Source organism: Coffea arabica, chromosome 2c (assembly GCF_036785885.1).
Source record: "Coffea arabica cultivar ET-39 chromosome 2c, Coffea Arabica ET-39 HiFi, whole genome shotgun sequence".
Taxonomy (NCBI): Eukaryota; Viridiplantae; Streptophyta; class Magnoliopsida; order Gentianales; family Rubiaceae; genus Coffea; species Coffea arabica.
In genome coordinates, this window is record NC_092312.1 from 51827561 (window position 1) to 51834138 (window position 6578).

Below are 6578 nucleotides of genomic sequence, written 5' to 3' on the forward strand. Positions count from 1 at the left end.
TGATTTCATTTAAGTTGCAATTGGGGGAGATTTGGTGATTTGGCTTATACTTTACTATTTAATTGGCGCCTTGACCTTTTTATTGTTTTGAAGCTAATATTTCCTTCATTTCATTACCATTGCAAGGGAGGTAACCTCTATCTCCTTGATTTTATTTCTCCTACGTGCTCCTACTTGATTTGTGTGAATATGTATGCTTTAATTCGCTTTTCATTTTATGTTTAGTTGCCTGTTTCGCTTTCTTTTTATTTCGCCTTTTTAATTGGCAAGTCATTTGAGAGCATTTGAACCCCAATTTGTAATAGCTAGGTTTTGGCGCCTCTCTTGAAGACATGTTTTAGCTAGCCAATGTAATAGTTAGGATTTACTTTTCTAAGTCTTCCCCCTTTTTTAGATTGTAGTAGGCATCCTTTTTGTAATAGATAGAGCTTGTGTGCTATGTGCTTGTGTATGCTTATGTGTTTAATCGCTTTCCCTAGAATTCTGCATCTAGACAAGCATGCTTATGTGTTACGTGCTATGTGAAACTATGTGTTTTGCATGCCTATTTGCTTTTAGTATTATATCTGATTATGTGGATGGAGTGTACGTTACCGTGGCTAGTCCAATGCTAATCATGGTCTTCCCTTCGATCTCTTACAAGTCCAACGCTTGTAAAAGAACATTAGTTAAGGGCTAATTCAATGCTAGACCCTTCGGAACCATCTGCACATTAGATCATGATTGTGTGATAAAATCACTTCATCTCATGCATATTTTCACTTTTTAAGGTCTTTTATCATTTTTTGCATGACATCCCTCCTTATACGCATATCCCTTCCCCCGTATTTTCCCTTATATGTATATTCCTTACCCCTCTGTATGAAACATGACATTAGACTTGCATTTCATCTAAGTATTAGACTTAGGATTAGTACATTTGCTTAACTAGACTAGGAAAAACCCCTTGGGTATGGGATATGGACGAGTTTGGCTTTCTAGCCTTAGCACGCTCGTATTCCCTCTATTAAAGGGAACAATTGAGTCACGAACATTAGTCCCCCGTACCCGACATGATGCATTCCTTTAGGTCACGTATATTTGTATAATTATTTTATTCTCCTTTTCTTTTCTTAGAGTCTCATGTTTTTGCATTATTCGTGACTTCTCCAAAGAGTCCACATTGGGCATCACAATTAATGTGATTTGTACCAATTAAACTTTGAAGAGACATTTCGACCCTGCGACACCCTCCTAGGTCTAGGGTATGCATTCATATAATACATCCAAATGTAATAAATTTTAAGGGTAAAAGAAGAAAATCTTTGACTAAATCGCGCAACTAGCCTTGGCTAGGTTGAAAGGGTGCCTTGGATTCTTATCATTGCCTTCCCTTTCTTCAAATGTGACTCCCGAATCTTTTTCTCTGATTTTCGTAGACTTTGAGTCGTTTAAAAAGGGTTTTCTACTTTTTTCTTTTAAAATTTATTTTTAGGTGACTTGGTACACCTTAACTCTATACCAAGTGGCGACTCCATTTTTCATTCAAAAACCCTTTTTAAAAAATTTCAGGTAATGGAATTGTTGAAACTATTTGGAAATTTGTGCTATTGTTTCATGAAACTATGAGTTGATCACCAAGTGCTAAGTATTGACTAAGCCTTGGTTATTTAGTTTTGATTTGAAAAGAATCTATTAAAACCAAGGGTTAATGATTGAAGAAGCCTAGTGTTCTACTACGAGATTTTTGGCCAAGTCGACAAATTTGAGCCATAATGTGATTTCGATTTGGAATCAAAGCTGCGAAAGCCTTTTCGACCTTTCGAACTCTAGTAATCTCGATCAAGCGAATCTAAATGTATTTTAGCTAGTATTACATTATAAGATTCAAAATCTAGTGTTTTGCTTAGAACTCTTCCAACTCGATAAATTCTTTTAGATCAAACTAGCCGTGATACTTCTAATAAATAAACTTTCTAGACTTTGAAAATCTCAAGTCTTACTTTAATTCCTTTTATTAAGTTTTGCACCTGAATAGTTAATTAGAGGAACAACTCTAAAATACGAGTTTCAATGATTTTAGTCAAAAAACATAGAGACTTACTCGGCAAGAAACCCTATTTTAGGAAAATAGTTTTGGGAATAAGTCTTGCCAAAGCTGTATTTTCATAGAAATGTTCAAAGTAAATTTCTAAAATGTAGGTTAAGAGGTTGCCAACTATTCAAGGAAATAATACTAATTATGTTTTTAAGGAATAATAACTAGAGGAAAACTACGAGAAATATTTCCATTACTTTTGTCAAGCCTTAACCTAGATAGAATTTTTGAATTTACTAGGAGAAAGTAAACTAGTAATATACTGGATAAATCTCGATGCTTATAAGCTTAAAAATCGAATAAAAACTTACAGTTTCAATATTTGACATTCTAGGATATTACGAGGACGAGGAACTCGATTTCCAAATTTGACATCTAAACTTCACTCTTGGTGAGTGTCTCTGCTTGTTCTATTCCTATGTGATTAAAGTGTTTTGTTTGAGATAATTTGTGATATTTGTGAAAAATTTGTTTTGATCCATCGAAGTGTGCTGTGTGTACTTTACCACACTAGCCGTTCGAGTGGTGACTTGTGTGAATCATTTTATCATAAACATAAACGCAGCTACGTTGATGGGTGAATCCCTCGACGCGTGAATCTGACTGCAATCTAAAAGTAGTTACATCGTTGGGTGAATCCCTCGATGCGTGAATCTGACTACTACAACTAAATTCTTAAACATAAACGCAGCTACGTTGATGGGTGAATCCCTCGACGCGTGAATCTGACTACTACAACTAAATTCTTAAACATAAACGCAGCTACGTTGATGGGTGAATCCCTCGACGCGTGAATCTGACTGCAATCTAAAAGTAGTTACATCGTTGGGTGAATCCCTCGATGCGTGAATCTGACTACTACAACTAAATTCTTAAACATAAACGCAGCTACGTTGATGGGTGAATCCCTCGACCCGTGAATCTGACTGCAATCTAAAATTAGTTACATCGTTGGGTGAATCCCTCGATGCGTGAATCTGACTACAATAACGTCGTTGGGTGAATCCCTCGACCAACCAATTACGGGTATATCTCGAGTATACTGTGTCTAGTCGAAGATTGGGCCTAAGACAGAGGTATGAATGGTGACGGGTTAGGAATCAAAATAAGAGAATCTACATGGAATATAAGTAGTGAGAGTTGACGGAGGGTCAACTACGATGGTTTCTGATCAAGCGAGGAAATTTGGCTCCTGAGAGCCCTGTATCCTACTTTATACTGTTATACGCTTTCTTAATTGTTTAACTTGTTTAAGTTATTACTCGTTGCTTGAATTACGTGACTGCATGTTTTGGGGCACCACTGAGCTTTAGCTCACCCCACGTATTTGTTTTCCTTAACAGGTTCTGGAGACTGAAAGCGCTGAGACTTATTCATGTTTCTTTTCTTCTCGTATGGGATGTAACGAATATTATGGCTATTGTGTAGGCTTGTATTGTGTTTTAACTTGAATTATGTACTTTTGTTTTTGGATTGCCGCTTGAAGCTGGAAAATGTGTAAACCCTATTTCGGATGTTGGATAATATATTTGTGTTTGTGAATTATGGATTGATGTATCTAGATACGAACGACCTTATTCCTTGGTTCTAGAGCGTGTGATGTCTAAGGGCCATAGATTGGCGATTTTAAGTTCCTTGTTGTCTCTGAAGTTAATGTGGTAGTTGTTGACTTATTTTGAAAGGAAGCGACATTGTAATAGTTAGGCTATTCTTCGATAGGATTTGGGTTAGTGTGCGTGCGTGAGTCCTGGCGAGAGCTGGGCAGACGGCCCGCCAACCCTTTGGTTCGCCTCAGGGGGAAGTGGGGTCGCCACAGGTGGTATCAGAGCCTAGGTTAGAAAAGTTATTCAAGAGACTTAATAGATGTGTTAGAAACCCTAATCCTCTCTAGAAATAAGAATGGAGACCTTAGTTATACGTTAAGTGATATCCGATCCAATTAGCTATTTAAGTTCTAATCTTTAAGTTTTGATCATTTTTCAGGTATGGAAAATGGAAACGGACATGCTAACGGGGGTAGTGCGGCTAATGGACACGCGGAGCCGCTTAGATCCATCTCCTATAGGCCACGAGGCGGAGGAGCTCATATACGTTACTCACCTGCTGACAGGCACCCTAGGTGTCAGTGCCGAGCCATGTACGCGTATCCTAATGAGCTAGTGTTATCCTTAGACGATGAGCGCCGCCACTTGAGGGACGCTAACTTCATCCTGACTCAGGATGTAGACGAGTTGGGTATGATGGTGGATACTCAGTTTGATCGCATAGCTGATCTGGAGGTTAGGCTCACGGCTGAGCGTCATCTACTGGAGGCTGCTCGCTTGGAGATAGAGCGGCAAAAGTCTAGGGCGACTCGATTAGCAGAGAGGATGCGTGATAGGAGCGCAGGCATCAGGGCTGATGCTGCCATGATGATGGATGAGGTCACCAGTTTTATTCAGGGTGGTGAGCAGGCAGGGGCAGAGGAGGATCCGGAGGAGGATCCAGAGGAGGACCCGGAGGAGGATCCGGAGGAGGACGTTGCTCCGGATAGCCCTGCTCAGGGTTAGGTTAGGATTAACCTGGTTACACTAGACATAGAAGGCTAGGCAAGGGACATTAGTTAAGTCATCAAGTTTTGTCTAGGTGGATGGCTTACCTTTGAGGCACTATATCCCTAATTTTTGTATAAGGGATTATCTGTATGTATTTTGCTAGTCTATGTGCCTTACTTCTGGAAATGTTCCAACTTGTTATTTATATGAATTTTATGTGGAATTATATGTTAAGTGTTTTATTTATGTCCATATTGATTTTATTTACCCAAAAAAAAAATGGTAATAATCCTAAATAAATAATACTTTTGCCTAATTGACCTATCCTTCCGTAATAGGCATATTTAGAATATGGATCGCCAAGTGATAGGAAGGAGTCGGGGGAGACCCACTAGACAACACCCGGAAGCGGGTGGTGATAGGGAACTCGAGGTCAATCAAGACCAAGGGCAAGAAGGTGTGGCCGGAGACCGGGTGGCCACCGCAATTGACCGTATTACTGAAGTTCTCGAGCGATTGACTGAGCGCCAAACCACTGAACCAGTGCATCAACCAGGAGGCCCAGTTGACTCCGATGATCGGGCACTGGAAAGGTTTCTGAAATTTGGACCTCCCAAATTTTATGGAGGACCCGAGCCGGAAGTGGCCGAAGGCTGGTGGGAAAGAATCACTGAGATTTTCGCCGCCTTGAACTATACCGAGGAGCGAAAAGTGACTTTTGCTACCTTCCAGTTTGAGGGAGCTGCTCGCTCCTGGTGGAACTTGGTAAGGGTTACTTGGGAAACTAACCATACACCAAGGACTTGGGCAAACTTCACAAGGGAGTTCAATGCCAAATTTCTTCCACCTCTCATTCAAGAGAGAAGGGAGGATGACTTCATCAGATGCAAGCAAGGGGCGATGAGTGTCGCAGAATATGAAGTTCAGTTTACTAAGCTATCCCGCTTTGCACCTGAGTTGATAGCCACCGAGCAAAGGCGTGTTCGGAGGTTTGTGCAGGGTTTGAATGTAGAGCTACAGGAAGGTTTAGCTGCTGTGAGAATAGATACTTTCGCATGTGCTGTTGAAAGAGCCCAGAGACTTGAGGTAGCTAGAGCTCAAGTGAAATCCTTTCAATCTAAGAAAAGATTTGCTCCCAGTAGTAGTCGGGAGCCGACTTTTGGAAATGCCCCACCGGCCAAAGTGGGCCGAGGGACCAGTGTAGTGACTAGGCCTGGAGCACCGCGAGGCGCTCTAGCTAGAGGAAATGGAGCAAGGAATGCAGGGGGAGGACACAATGGAGCTAGAGGGGGACCGATTGGAAGAGGACAACCTAGAAATAGCTCACAAGGAGGTCGAGCTATAATTCCACGAGTGACCTGTACTTACTGCAAGAAACCTGGTCATACGATGGATGGCTGTTGGAAGAAGCAAGGAAGGTGCCTGAAATGCGGAAGTAGCGAACATCAAATTTCTGGATGTCCGAAGGTGCAGGAAGGGACTGTGAGAGCCCGTAAAACCCTAATTATTTTCCTAGGGTTTATTCCCCTTTAATTGCATAATTTTGCATTTTCTGGCTTAGAAATATTTTCTGAGAGGATTTTATGAGCAGTTATAGTTTTAAGATGATTTTTCTAGCATTGGCGAGTTTTTTAGAAAATTAAGGATAAATAATGGACGTGGGACCCACTAGTGCGAAAAGTCCGGAAAAATTCGGCCAATAAGGTTAAGTTTCGGATACTGTTATAAATTTATCGGGTGTTAAGAGATAAGTAGTGTGTGTGAAGTGATTGATGTGAGAGAGAAAAGAAAGATAAGAAGGCATTAATGAAGGTGACAAGTGTCACCTTCTTATTGGATACTTTTAAAGAAATACTATTCATCATTTTGACTTTCTTGACCAAGGGTTAAATATCTCAAAAAAATCATAAAAATTTACCATTTCTTACCTTGTGTTGGCCGGCCATCCCAAGCTCAAGAAGGAGAAG